Raw genomic sequence first — 15515 nt, 5'->3', positions numbered from 1 at the left:
GAGTGGAAGGAGAGATACAGACTTTCCCAGAAAAAAGACTAAAGGAGTTCATGACCACTAAATCAGCCCTAAAAGAAATATTAAAGGGGACTCTTTGAGTAGGGGGAAAAGAGACCAAAAGCAACAAAAACTAGAAAGGAACACGGGTGCCTGGGTGGCTCAGTCATTAAAAGTGGCTGCCTTCAGCTCAGGTCATGATCCCAAGGTCCTGGGATCAAGTCCCACATCGGGCTCTCTGCTCAGCAGGGAGTCTGCTTCTCCCTCTCCCTCTGCCTACTGCTTCTCCTACTTTGCTCTCTCTCTGTCAAATAAACAAAATCTTAAAAAAAAAAAAAGGAACAGAGAACATCACCAGAGACACCAACTTTACAGGTAACACAACGGCACTAAATGCAGATCTGTCAATAAAAACTCCGAATGTAAACGGACTAAATGCTTGAATCAAAAGACACAGAGTATCAGAATGAATAAGAATAAATAAAAAGACCCATCTATATGCTGGCTACGTTTTAGACCTCCAGACACCTGCAGATCAAAGGTGAGGGGATGGAGAGCCATCTACCATGTTAATGGATGTAAAAACAAAACAAAAAAAACAACAACACACAAAAAACCAGAGTAGCCATACTTACATCGTACAAACTAGATTTTAAAACAAAGATGTAATAAGATATGAAGAAGGGCATTATATCATAATTAAGGGGTCTACCCATCAAGAAGATCCAATAATTATAAATATTTATGCCCCCAACTTGGGAGCACCCAAATATATAAATCAATTAATAACAAACATGAAGCTCATTGCTAATAACACAATGATAGTAGGGGACTTTAACACCCCACTTACAGCAATGGACAGATCATCTAAGCAGGAAATCAACAAGGAAACAATGGCTTTGAATGACACACTGGACTGAATGGACTTAACAGATGTATTCATAACATTTCAAGCGAAAGCAGCAGAATACACATTCTTTTTGAGTGCACATGGAACATTCTCCAGAACAGATCACATACTGGGTCACAAATCAGCCCTCAACAAGTACAAAAAGATGGAAATCACACCATGCATATTTTCAGACCACAACACTATGAAACTTGCAGTCAACCACAAAAAAAAAAAAAATGTGGAAAGACCACAAATACGTGGAGGTTAAAGAACATCCTACTAAAGAATGAATGGGTTAACCAGGAAATTAAAAAAATTAAAAAATACATGGAAGCAAATGAAAAAGAAAACATGACAGTCCAAAGCTTTGGGATGTAACAAAGGTGATACTAAGAGGGAAGTATATTGCAATACCGGCCTACCTCACAAAGCAAGAAAAAAATCTCAAACACACAACCTAACCGTACACCTAAACAAGCTAGAAAATGAACAGCAAATAAAGCCTAAAACCAGGAGAAGGGAAATAATAAAGATTAGAGCAGAAATAAACAACATAGAAACAAACCAACAACAACAACAACAACAACAAAAAAACAGTAGAAAAGATCAATGAAACTAGAAGCTGATTCTTTGAAAGAAGTAATAAAATTGATAAACCCGAGCCAGACTTATCAAAAAGAAAAGAGAAAGGCCTCAAAATCACAAATGAAAGACCCCACGAAAAAGAAGAACTACAGCCCAATATCCCTGATGAACGTGGATGCAAAAATTCTCAACAACATACTAGCAAACTGAATCCAACCGTACATTAGAAGACTCATTCATCACGGTCAAGTGGGATTTATTCCTGGGCTGCGGGGGTGGTTCAATATTCATAAATCTAGTCAACGTGATACACCACATTAATAAAAGAAGGGATAAAAACCACATGATCCTCTCAACAGATGCAGAAAAAGTATTCGACAAAATACCGCATCCATTCTTGATAAAAACCCTCAACAAAGTAGGTTTAGAGGGAACATACCTCAACATCATAAAGGCCATATACAAAAACCCACAGCTAATATCATCCTCAATGGGGAAAAACTGAGAGCTTTTCCTCTACAGTCAGGAACAGGAAAGGGATGTCCACTCTCGCCACTGTTACATAACCTAGTATTGGAAGTCCTAGCATCAGCAATCAGACAACGAAAAGAAACAAAAGGTATCCAAATTGGCAAGGACGAAGTCACACTTTCACTATTTGCAGGTGACATGATACTCTGTAGAAAACCCAGAAGATTCCACCAAAAAATTGTTAGAACTAATACACGAATTCAGCAAAATTGCAGGATATAATATCAATGTACAGAAATCTGTTGCATTTCTATACACCAAGAATGAAGCAGCAGAAGGAGAAATCAAGGAATTGATCCCATTTATAATTGCACCCCAAACAATAAGATACCTAAGAATAAACCTACCCAAAGAGGTAAAGGATCTGTACTCTGAAAACTGCAGAATACTTATGAAAGCAATTGAAGACAACACAAAGAAATGGAAAAACATTCCATGCTCATGGATTGGAAGAACATTATTAAAATGTCTATACTACCCAACGCAATCTACACATTTAATGCTATCTCTATCAAAATACCAATAGCATTTTTCATAGAACTAGAAGAAACAATCCTAAAATTTGTATGGAACCACAAAAGAACCCAAATAGCCAAAGCAATCCTGAAAAAGAAAAGCAAAGCCGGAGGCCATGATGATTTCAGGCTTCAAGCTATATCACAAAGCTGTAGTCATCAAGACAATATGGTACTGGCACAAATATAGATAAGTAGATCAATGGAACAGAATAGAGAACCCAGGGGCGCCTGGGTGGCGCAGTCCTTAAGCGTCTGCCTTTGGCTCAGGGCGTGATCCCGGCGTTATGGGATCGAGCCCCACATCAGGCTCCTCCGCTATGAGCCTGCTTCTTCCTCTCCCACTCCCCCTGCTTGTGTTCCCTCTCTCACTGGCTGTCTCTCTCTCTGTCAAATAAATAAATAAAATCTTAAAAAAAAAAAAGAATACAGAACCCAGAAATGGACCCACAACTTTATGGTCAACTAATCTTTGACAAAGCAGGAAAGAATATCCAATGGAAAAAAGACAGTCTCTTCAACCAATGGTGCTGGGAAAACTGGACAGTTACATGGAGAAGAATGAAACTGGACTCCTTTCTTACACCATACACAAAAATAAATTCAAAATGGATGAAAGACCTAAATGTGAGACAGGAAACCATCAAAATTCTATAGAACACAGGCAGCAACCTCTGTGACCTCGGCTGTAGCAACTTCTCACTAGACACATCCCTGGAGGCAAGAGAAACAAAGCAAAAATGGACTACTGGGACTTCATCAAGAGAAAAAGCTTCTGGGGCGCCTGGGTGGCACAGTCGTTAAGCGTCTGCCTTCGGCTCAGGGCGTGATCCTGGTGTTCTGGGATCGAGCCCCACATCAGGCTCCTCCACTGGGAGCCTGCTTCTTCCTCTCCCACTCCCCCTGCTTGTGTTCCCTCTCTCGCTGGCTGTCTCTCTCTATCAAATTAATAAAATCTTTTAAAAAAATTAAAAAAAAAAGAAAAAGCTTCTTTTATTTTTTTTAATGTACCGACTTAGCCATGTTTTTAAGATTTTATTTATTTATTTGACAGAGAGAGAGAGCACAAGCAGGGGAGTGGCAGATGGAGAGGGAGAAGCAGGCTCTCCGCTGAGCAAGGAGTCTGATGTGGGGCTCGATCCCAGGACCCTGGGATCATGACCTGAGCCGAAGGCAGACGCTTAACTGACTGAGACACCCAGGTGCCCCAAGAGAAAAAGCTTCTGCACAGCAAAGGAAACAGTCCACAAAACTAAAGGGCAACCTACAGTATAGGAGAAGATATCTGCAAATGACAAATCTGATAAAGGGTTAGTATTCAAAATCTATACAGAACTTATCAAACTCAACACCCAAAAAACAAATAATACAGTTAAGAAATGGGTAGAACACATGAATTGACATATTTCCAAAGAAGACATCCAGATGGCCAACAGACACATGAAAAGATGCTCAACATCACTCATCATCAGGGAAATGCAAATCAAAACCACAGACACCTCACCTCACACGTGTCAGAATGGCTAAAATTAACAACACAGGAAAGAACAGATGTTGGCAAGGATGTGGAGGAAAGGGAGCCCTCTTGCACTGTTGGTGGGAAAGCAAACTGGTGCAGCCACTCTGGAAAACAGTATGGAAGGCCCTCAAAGAGCTAAAAATGGAGCTACCGTATGATCCAGCAATTGCACTACGAGGTATTTACCCAAAGGATACAAAGATACTGATCTGAAGGCATATATCCCCCCCGATGTTTACAGCAGCAGCATCAACAATAGTCAAACTATAGAAGGAGTCCAGATGTTCATCGACTGGTGAGTGGATAGAGAAGATGTGATATGTATATATAAATACATCCATCCATACACACACACACACACACACACACAATGGAGTATCACTCAGCCGTGAAAAAAGAATGAATGTTTCCAATTGCAACAACATGAATGAAGCTAGAGGGTATTATGCTAAGTGAAATCAGTCAGAGAAAGACAAATACCACATGATTTCACTCATATGTGGGATTTAAGAAACAAAACAGATGAATGTATGGGAAGGGGGGGAAAGAGTGGGATGCAAACCATAAGAGACTCTTAATTATAGAGAACAGAGGGGTTATGGGGGTGGGGGGTGGGGGGTGGGCATTAAGGGGGGCACTTGTTGGGCTGAGCGCTGGGTGTTACATGTAAGTAAGTGATGAATCAGTAAATGCTACTCCTGAAACCAATATGACACCATGTGTTAACTAACCGGCATTTCCATAAAAATTCGAGGAAGAAAAGGAAGAAGAAATGGGGAAAAGACTTGAATAGACATTTCACTCAGGAAGACATCTAAGTGTTTAATAAGCACATGAGAAGATGTTCATCAACAGGGAAATGCAAATTAAAGTCACAACTGAGATACCGTTTTATATCATACGGTTAGAACGACTGACCATACAAAACGCTGGCAAGCACACAGAGCAACTGGAACTCTCAGCATCGACGCTGGGGCATGTAAAATGGTGCAGCCACTTTGGGAAACAATTTGCCAGCTTCTCGAAAAATTAAACGTATACTTCCCATCCAACCAACCCGTTTACTATTAGATATTTGCCCAGGAGAAATGAAACGTGTGTTCACGTCAACACCTATATGTGGAAGTTCATAGCGGCATTATTCGTAAGAGAATAGAATTCAAAATTGGGAGTGTTCCAAACGTTCACCTCCTGGTCAACGTGGAACATGGTATATTCATATAATCGAACACTACTCAGAAATAAAAAGAATTACTTCGATGTGTAACAACAGGAATGCACCTCAAAAATGCTTTGCCAAGTAAAAGAAGCCAGACTCAAAAGAGCCCACGTGCAGGAGTGTAGTATGATCCAATTCACACAAAATTCCTAGAAAAGGTAAATCTATGGAGACAGAAAGCAGATAGATCAGTGGGGGCCTTGGTTTAGGGATGGGGACGGACCGCAGCCTGGCAGGAGGGAAATTTTTGATGTGAGGGACGTGTTCTAACTGGTTTGTGTGATGACGGTGCAAATGTGCTCAACATCACGGAACTGGACGCTTACTATGTGAATTGTATGGGATGTACATTATAATTTCAATAAAGCTTTAAACAGGTTTTAAAAAAATTTTCAAAACTGCCCTGTGGCCATGCACGTGAATGTCCTCATTCTAAAGATATTCACACGTAAGTTTTTAAAGGTAAAGAGTCAGAACGCCGGGACGCCTGGGTGGCTCAGTCGGTGAAGCATCTGCCCTCGGCTCAGGTCATGATCCCAGGTCCTGGGATCGAGTCCCGCATTGGGCTCCTTGCTCATCGGGGAGCCTGCTTCTCCCTCTGCCTGCCGCTCCCCCTGCTTGCATGCTCTCTCTCTCTGACAAATAAATAAGAATCTAGGGGCGCCTGGGTGGCTCAGTCGTTAAGCGTCTGCCTTCGGCTCAGGGCGTGATCCTGGCGTTCTGGGATCGAGCCCCACATCAGGCTCTTCTGCTGGGAGCCTGCTTCTTTCTCTCCCACTCCCCCTGCTTGTGTTCCCTCTCTCGCTGGCTGTCTCTCTCTCTGTCAAATGAATAAATAAAATCTTAAAATAAATAAATAAATAAATAAATAAATTAAATAAATAAGAATCTAAAAAAAAAAGTCAGAACGTCTGCAACTTACTATCAAATGGTTAAAAAACCAATAATCTGGAGATTGAGAAAAATAAAGGATATGGGGCAAAAAGTAAAAAATTGGTGAACATGGACAGAGGTAATATTGGATTTTTCTGTCTTATTCTTGCAATTTTTCCGTAGTTTTGAAAGACTTCCCTTAGAAAGTTAAAAAAAATTCACTGAAAATTTTGCATGGAAGTTTTTTGTACGACACAATTTCTCCATCTATGAAATCAGGGAATTCAGAACATCAGTCTGGGCTCCATCTCTGCTTCACCCTGTGTTATTTACTGGGACCCGAAGAGAGAGAGCCAGCAAGGGGAGATTTTAGAAAGCTTCTTTGATAAAACAAAACAAAACATTCTATGAAAGCTCTTGCACATTCCCAGATGGGGGTAGCAAACCCGGGCAGCTTACGTGAAAAGCGGGAACCCTACCTGCTAGACCAGGGTTGGCCAACTGTGGTCTTTGAGCGAAGCCCAGCCTGCCACCTGTTTTTGCATGGCCTGTGAGCTAAGAAAGCTTTCCCATTTTAAAGTGATTGGGGGAAAAAAAAGTCAAAAGATTTTGGGACATGTGAAAATGTTGTGAAACTCAAATTTTAGCGTAACTGAAGTTTGAGTAGAACACGGCCATGCCCGTTTGTATCCAAATTGTCTAGGACTCCTTTCCCGCTACCTTGGCAGAGATGAGTAGGTGTGACAGAGACCACACATGGCCCAGAAAGCCTCAAGTGGTTACCACCTAGCCTTTCGTAGAAAAACTTTGCTGACTCCTATTGTAGATGACATGAAACGTATAGTTTCTTTAGATTAGTGGTTCTCAGCTGGGGTCAGTTTTGTCCCCCAGGGGCCATTTGGCAATGCCTAAAGACTTCTTTGGTTGTCACAACTGGGAGGGATGCGACTTCATCCCTTGGTGACCCTACCTTACTTCGCGCTCTCTGTAGTCCTGTGTCTGTAAGACAAGCAGCTCAGCATCGTTCTAGAGGCGAAGCTATTGCAGCTGAGTGGGTCGCCGGGGTCATCTTCATTGACCATGCCCGCCTGCTAGGAGGGCTACTGCCCCCAGATTCATCCAGGGCACTACGAAGCATCTCCCTGTTCCCAAAAGCCATACTGAGACATCTCCCTCTGTGTGAGACAGCGCACAGCTCCCTGACTACGCCCACCCAGAACATGACAGTGACTGAGGACACCTCCTCTTACCACCTCCTCCCTCCGTCTCCCCCAAACAAAAAGGCCATCACCCTGACCCTAGACCCCACTGATCCTGCTTTGTCTCCTTTCCACAGGAAGGCAGAGCCAGCTGGGGAGACGGGACGTGCTCAGGACTCCTCTGGAAGAGCCCAGCTGCAGCCCCCCCACCCCCGATGGCAGCCTTCCACCTGGCCTCCACGTCACGGGCAAGCCTCTCTCTGCTGCTGGGGGGGGGAGCACCCTCTTCTGCTCCCTTCACTCAGAGGACCTCTTGGGGCTCATTCCCTGAGGGGTCATCCACCCTGCCCCCCCAGTCTGGGAAGCCTCTGCCCACACCCTCTTGGAAGAGTGACCCCCCCCTAGCCAGCGCTGGAGCTGCCCCCCTTCAGCCCTTCCTGTGTGCCCCATCACCGTTCCTGTCCGTCTGCCACCGTCGCTGCAGCCACTCTGCCCAGCACAGAAAAGACTTAAATGGTGGGCGGAGGCTCTTCTGGGCCCTTCTGACCTCTGGCTGGGCGAGCCACACTGGCACAGAGGATGGCGGTCTGTCTTAAGCGAAAGCTTCAGTGACCCTTGGTCGGTGCAATAGCCGCAGATGGAAATTTCCATTTTCCAGCTGAGAACCAGGTGGGAAATGCTGTCGCTCTGGCCTGTCCTACCTCGAGAGGCCAGGGGTAGGTGAGCGAGAGCAGGCAATGACAGACTCTGACCCGGGGGATGGGAACGCGGAGCTCGCTGTTCAGGACATGGGTCTATAGACAGCATGAGACAAAACAGGTGCTGAACAGATGAACCGCTTCTGCTTGTGTACTGTGAACGGTTCTGATGTGTAGTTAAAAAAAGTCTTGCTCTTGGGACGCCTGGGTGGCTCAGTCAGTCAAGTGTCTGCCTTCTGCTCAACAAGGAGTCTGCTTCTCTCTCTCTCCCCCCGCCCCTCCCCCTCCACTCTGTCTCTCTCAAGTATTTTTTAAAAGATTTTTTTAAAAAAATTATTTATTTGAGAGATAGCGAGCATGAGCAGGGTGAGGGGCAGGGGAGAAGCAGAATCCCCGCTGAGCAGGGAGCCCGGCGTGGGGCTCGATCCCAGGCCTCCAGGATCATGACCTGAGCCAAAGGCAGATGCTCAACCCACTGAGCCACCCAGGCGCCCAATAAATAAAAAAATTTTTTAAAAATCTTGCTCTTTTTCTTTTTGCTTTTTTGTATGAGTGGGGTAGACACTGTTGGGCCCCTTTACGGGCTCCTGCACTGCCCCTCCCCCACTATGGCTAATGTTGGCTGCAAAGGGTGTATTTGGTACTGATGGTATGCCCTTGGTTTCAGTCTCTGTCAAGCCTATATTAGACGAGGAGCATTATTTGGGGGGTATAAACATTTTATTTTATTTTTTTTAAAGATTTTATTTATTTATTTGACAGAGAGACAGCCAGCGAGAGAGGGAACACAGGCAGGGGGAGTGGGAGAGGAAGAAGCAGGCTCCCAGCAGAGGAGCCTGATGCGGGGCTCGATCCCAGGACCCTGGGATCACACCCTGAGCCGAAGGCAGACGCCCAGCGACTGAGCCACCCAGGCGCCCCATTTTAAATAAAATAACTTCTCCATATATTTGACCCAAGTAATCATTGCCCTCTAGAATAAACATAATAAAGTTTTAGATATTCATTTGTAAAGAGTAGTTGGTTTCTTTTTTGCAGTCCCTCTGTGATGGAATTTGTCTCCTCACAACCTAGGTCCTTCAGGTTTCACTTGGGAAGAATTCCTTGGTGCGGAGGGGCAGCTGAACCAGGGGTCCTGACTCTCTCCTGAAATGTATCTCCCCCCACTGGGGTTCTCCCGCTTTAATAATCTCTGCCCCAACAACAACAACAAATTTTTTTTGGAATAAATGAGGGCAGAAGAATCCTGTTAACTTTGAACCTGCCCCCATTTCCATACCACCAAATGGGCTGGAGGTCAGCATGTCTCACAGGCATGCACAACTCACAAGCACACAGAACTCAGTGTGGCCACCCCCAGGCCTGATACCAAAAGACAAGACAACAAAAGCAAAACTCAACAAGTGGGACATCACACTAAAATGCTTCCGCACAGCAACGGAAACCATCAACAAAATGAAAAGGCAACCTACTGAAGGGGAGAAAATATTTGCAACTCCTATGTTCGAGAAGGGGCTAATATCCGAAAAACATAAAGAATTCATATTAGAAAGTTGCCAGAAGAACAGATCCTAAAAGTTTTCATCACAAGAATTTTTTGTAACCATGGATGGTAACGGATGGTAACTAGACTCGTTGTGATCATTTTGCAATGTAGGCGAAGGTCAAATCATTATGTGGTACACCTGAGACTGACACAATGCGATGTCGATTGCACTTCAAGTAAGAGAAAAGGTCAATCAGCAGCAGAATGGATGAAGGTCCTGAGGTACAGCTATAGAATGGAATACTTGAAAGTAATGGAAGCGAACTACAGGCAGATGCAACAATGTGGGTGAACCTCATAAAGATAATGCTAGCTGGAAGGCTGACTTAAAAGGGGACATACCACGTGGTACCATTTAGCTAAAGTTCAAACACAGACACAACTCAGCTAGCCTAAGAGAACTCAGGATAATGGTTACCTTTGGGTGGGGGCTGTCACTGGAGGTAGACAGGAGGGGAATTCTGGGATGCTGGGGGAACGGGGCAGCCCCTGAGGCCAGGAAGCTGGCCCCACACGGCTGGGCCTTGGTGTTCACCTGTTGAACCGGAACAATCTCACCGAAGAAAAACAGACCAAGTCACTCCACGACTATGATGGACCAAGACAAAATCTGTCATCATGGCTGACCACAAACAAAAACAGGAACCTTGTCCAAACCACAAAAATGATCAAACAGCCCCCTTTGTCAGCTCATATGAGTGACTCGTGCTTCTCTACCAATTATAGTTTCAGCCTCTCTTCATTCCCTCCACCATGTAGGTTTCCAATACCCCTGCTTCCTGCCAGCACCCAATCTAGAGCCACATCTGGCTTCTCCAATCCTCCCCCTAAATCACCTACCAGACGCCCGCATCCTGCTAGTCTCTTATAACACCCCCTTACTGAGACACCACACTGTGTGCACTCTCCCTCTCTGCACGGAGTAATAATCCAACTTGCTCGGCCACACACGTGTCCCTGGTGGTCTCTGGCTAGAGGCCTTTGACACAGGATAGGTTCTGTTCCTTGAAATCAGTAATGGTTATGTGGATGTTTTCATTTGTGAAATTCATCATGCTATGCAATTATTTATGCCCTTGTATATATCTACTTGCAAGACCAACAGCACAAGAGATGCTTACAGCAAGTCACCCAGTGTATTAAAGCTTCCCAATTAAAAAAATGTAATGTGGGGGCGCCTGGGTGGCACAGCGGTTAAGCGTCTGCCTTCGGCTCAGGGCGTGATCCTGGCGTTCTGGGATCGAGCCCCACATCAAGCTCCTCCGCTATGAGCCTGCTTCTTCCTCTCCCACTCCCCCTGCTTGTGTTCCCTCTCTCGCTGGCTGTCTCTATCTCTGTCAAATAAATAAATAAAATCTTTTAAAAAAATGTAATGTGGTGATAACCATACACCACTGAGTATTCATAAAACAAAACTTTTTCGAACTCCTGTTACATACCTGGGGTTTTCCTGGGTGTTTGGGGCCACAGAAATGCAGAATACACATTTCCCGGCCTCGAGGGGTCTAAAGCCAGTGAGTAAGGCACAGGCGAGGCTAGGGTAGGGAGAGACAGCTAGGGGGCTACATAACCAGGCTCACAGAAATCCCAGATGTGGAGAAATGTTATAGACAAGATATTAACCAGAGAGAAAGGAACATAACAAATCCACCTTGTTTGTTCTAAATATAGGCGAGCTATTTTCAGAATATTTACAAATCCACCTCCTTTGTCTCAAATGTTATAGACAAGATATTTACCAAGTTCAGTTTTCTGTAAAAGACCTTCCACAAAAGCCCTCAGTGGCAACCCATTCGGGACTCCTCTCACTCTAGAGAGCGCTTTTCCTTTCCTTTCTGTTCTCACCTTCACTTAATAAGCTTTCACTTCACTCCTTTTGTTTGTGAGATTCATTCTTTGACTCCATGAGACAAGAACCCCCGCAGCCCTGCAACACCAGGAAATCTCGACACTTACATTCTGCGAAGCCGCAGAAGAGTGGTTTTGAAAGGTGCGTCATGTCCCTCAGGCTGATTGGGAAAAGGCGTTTCCAGGTGGTCACATCGGGAGGGACAGGGCACAGGTGCTGGATAAACGTGGTAGGGAACTGCAAACACCTGGGAATGAAGAGTCTGGAGTGGAGGGTGTAAGATAATAGGTCTTTAGTTTCCCAGTCTCAAAACCAAAACCCCACTAAAAGGAAAAAAGAGGCTACAGACCCCTCAAATTTGATTAAGATAAAATTAAGATGAAAACAAACAATCAGGAACGAGAAAGGAAACATAATTAAGATATCTAGAGATCTTTAAAATATGAGAACACAATGCGAATTTTCCAATTAAATGTGGTGGACTGCCCACAAGCATTTAAATCCGTTTTTTCCTAAGACATGAAAATAACAACTGTAAATGAATGCTCTTTATAATGTATAAACTCACCATGTGGACAAAAGGAATAGATGTCTTCAAAGCACAGCAGATTTCTGGAAAGCAGCAGGGTGGGCGCAGACCCAGCTGAGGAGACCAGTGAAAATCCAGCCCAGATGCCTAGCGGAATCCCTAAGGGGCACAGGACACGGCAGCCACCAGGTCCCTAGGAAGGAAGGGGTAGAGGGTGGCTTGGCAGCAGGGCACTGACTTTTTTTTTTTAAGATTTTATTTATTTATTCATTCGACAGAGATAGAGACAGCTAGCGAGAGAGAGAGAGAGAGAGAGAGAGAGAGAACAAGCAGGGGGAGTGGGAGAGGAAGAAGCAGGCTCATAGCGGAAGAGCCTGATGTGGGGCTCGATCCCATAACGCCGGGATCACGCCCTGAGCCGAAGGCAGACGCTTAACCACTGTGCCACCCAGGCGCCCTGTTTTTTTTTAGAGCAGGACTGACTTCTGACTTGACCCCAGATCCTATCCCAAGTGTGTTGACAAGAGTTGGGGCAAGTCCAAAATCAAGTAAAACAAAGTTAATGGAATAATTGATACAGTGTTAAGGGGAGTGCTCAGTGCATCCATTTTCTGGGGGAGGGTCAGAAAATGAAATAACGCAGGTAAATGTTGGAGGTCCACACAGTGCTCTGCAGCGGGTCTGAGCTGGGCCTGGGAGGGGCCGATGGACTGGGGCCTTACTGTGTCACGGGAGTACTACCAGGTCTGGCTGACCTTGTAATTCCTGCAGGTCCTGTTCTTGTGCAGTCCCTGCGGCCAAGCCACCCCCTTCACAGCTGCCGGAGGAACTGCCACAGTGTCAAGACAAGTCCATCCCTTGGAAGAGCACTCCGCCATCCCTAGTGCCTGGAGGGCAGAGGATTCACAAGCAAGAGGCTGTGACATAGGAGGGGGCAGAGCTCAGCAGAGGCCCAGCACTTGGAAGAATGTGTCATGCATCGCCCTCCTTAGAATGATAAAATGGGGATAATGATAATACTCACTTGGTACCTTCTTAGATTTAAAAAACCTCAAGAAAGTATTTAGCACAATGCTAGCACCTAAGGGCTGAATGTCAACTGTAGATATTATTTCTGTTAGCACCTGCCTACATTCCCCCTAATCAGGATGGCCCTTTCTTGCCCTAGAAAACCCATCATTTCATTTTAGTACGCTCACAGCCTAGCTTGGAATGCTCTGCACCAGTCACGGGGTAACTACAGCTACCATCTTCAATGCCGTAATTGAAGAAACTGAGGCACGGACAGGAAAAGAAAACAAAGTGGCCAAGTTTACACAAACCACAAACTTCAGAGACTCAGTCCGTCCAGAGCGCAAGCTCAAAGGTTAGGTAACACCGCAACCACCCCGCAAGTCGGTGAAGCTCTCGCCCCGAAAGACACGCCCACAAGGTAGCCCAAGTTGAGCCCTTGTTCTGGAAGCCCCCAACCTTTTTGGGGGGTCGCGAGAAACAGTAATGGGCGGGGCGTGGGGGGGCGCCTATGAACGCCCCGACCCTTACATGACGCCCCACTCTCCGCGTAGAACTCCCTGAACAAACCTTCCTCCATATATACCTTCCCTACACGCCCCGCCCTCCATGTAGAAAGTCCTGCACGCCCCGCCCCCCGGAACGCCCCCACACGTCCCGCGCACCACGCTGAGTGCGCCTATGCCCCGCCCACCACGTTAGACCACCCCACTCGCCCCGCCCTCACGTAGAACGCCCACACACCCCACCCTCCACATAGAAAAACCCACAGGTCCTGCCCACCACGTAGAGCGGGCCACTCGCCCCGCCCACACGTAGAACGTCTTCACACACCCCGCCCTCCACGTAGAACCACCCACATGTCCCGCCCACCACGTTAGACGGAGGCGCTCGCCCCGCCCTCACGTAGAACGCCGCCACAGCCCGCCCCCTACGTAGAACCCACATGTCCCGCCCAACACGTAGAGCGGGCCATTCTCCCCACCCACCACGTCGAACGACTTTACAGCCCCGCCCACTACGTTGACCGTCCCACGCCCCGCCCTCTACGTAGAACGTCCCTCTGTCCCGCCCCCGCGTAGAAGGCCCGCTCGCCCCGCCCACACGTGGAACAGCCCCCCCGCCCCCTACGTAGAACCACCCACTTGTCCCGCCCACCACGTAGAGCTGGCCATTCGCTCCGCCCATCACGTAGAATGCGCCACTCGCCCCGCCCACACGTAGAACGACCTCACAGCCCCGCCCACTACGTTAGACCGCCCCCACGCCCCGCTCGCTCCGCCCGCACGTAGAACGTCCCCCCAACCCCGCCCCCTACGTAGAACCACCCACATGTCCCGCCCACCACGTAGAGCGGGCTGCACGCTCCTAGAACGCCTACACACGCCCCTCCCACCACGTTACCATCCCGCCCCTCCCGTAGAACGCCGTGCTCGCTCCGCCCACAATGCAGACCACCGCACACACCCCGGCCCTCACGTAGGACTCCCCACCGGTTTCGCCGACCGTGGAGATCGTCGCGCATGCCCCGCCCTCCACGTAGAAAGACCGCCGGCCCAAGTAGTAGCTTTCCTAGTCCCGAGAATAGACTCGCACCTGAGACTCCCGCCGCTCCAGTACCCGAGCACTGCCTTTACCACCCCCTCCGTGGCTAGGGCGAACCTGAGTGGAACCAAACTGGCCAATGGGGAGAGGAAAAGGGCCGTGCTTTCTAGAATTGGGCGGGATGGCGGAGGACTCTAGGTTAGTGTCCGAGTAGGTATAGGACCAATGGGGATTGGGAGAGCTGTGTGCGAATCCTATGGGGAGCGTGCCTGGCAATGGGGCGGGATTCGGTGGATTTCAAACGACGGTGGAGAGGCGGGACACACAGGTGGAATCCAAGGCAGGAGTGAAGCTGGATTATGTGCGGGTTGGGGACGTGGATGCATCCCTATATATATAATGGCAGGGGCATCTTAGCAGTTGGAAGTCCCCAGCAATAGATGAAAAAGCAAAGTGGGTCTGGGGTCATTGATAAGAAAGCAGTAGTAACGGGAAGATTGTGTCTTTTGGGTATTCTACAACCGCTGTATGACTTTGGGAGAAACAGTATTTCCTGTTAACTTTGCACTTGTCTTTATCTGTGCCCGTCACCCCAGCCCAATTAATAGCAAGGCTGTCCTTTTCTTTCTCACTCTGAGCTGATTTTCACTCTTTCTATCCCAGAGAGGTTTTTACTCTTTTCTTTTTAGCCAAGGGCAGGTGAGGTCAACCATAGAACATTATTCTGTGAAATTCAGATCTTAACCATTGTCTGGCTTCCACTCATCTAATGATGGTTTGGAGAACATAGTTCATGGTTGGATAAATGTACATTCTTCACATTGCTTCAGCAGCAACTTAGTGTTGGATCATCAGGACAGTGGCTGCATAGCAGTTCAAGACTCTGGAGGTCCCACATTTGAACACTGTAATATAGACAAATACTAGAAGAATGATGATGGTTAGAATGTGTAGTCCATTTGTACGTCAGGGGCCAAGTTTACTCAAGTGAAACGTAAAGAGCAGAT

General features: G+C 46.7%; 1 long non-coding RNA gene across 1 annotated transcript in view; it reads right to left on the bottom strand.

Moving 5' to 3' along the window:
- LOC113266000 (uncharacterized) overlaps positions 1-14592 on the bottom strand; it is a 51297-nt gene extending 36705 nt beyond the window's left edge. Inside the window, exons 1-3 of the long non-coding RNA XR_003320200.4 lie at positions 14560-14592; positions 11992-12145; positions 11531-11685 (exon numbers count right to left, since the gene is read on the bottom strand). This is a non-coding gene — a long non-coding RNA (uncharacterized LOC113266000). The remainder of the gene's footprint in view (positions 1-11530; positions 11686-11991; positions 12146-14559) is intronic.
- Positions 14593-15515: the final 923 nt, after the last annotated feature.

This window comes from Ursus arctos, chromosome X (genome assembly GCF_023065955.2).
Source record: "Ursus arctos isolate Adak ecotype North America chromosome X, UrsArc2.0, whole genome shotgun sequence".
NCBI classification, from domain to species: Eukaryota; Metazoa; Chordata; class Mammalia; order Carnivora; family Ursidae; genus Ursus; species Ursus arctos.
The sequence above is the reverse complement of the archived record's forward strand: the minus strand, read 5'-3'. Positions and strand labels throughout refer to the sequence as shown.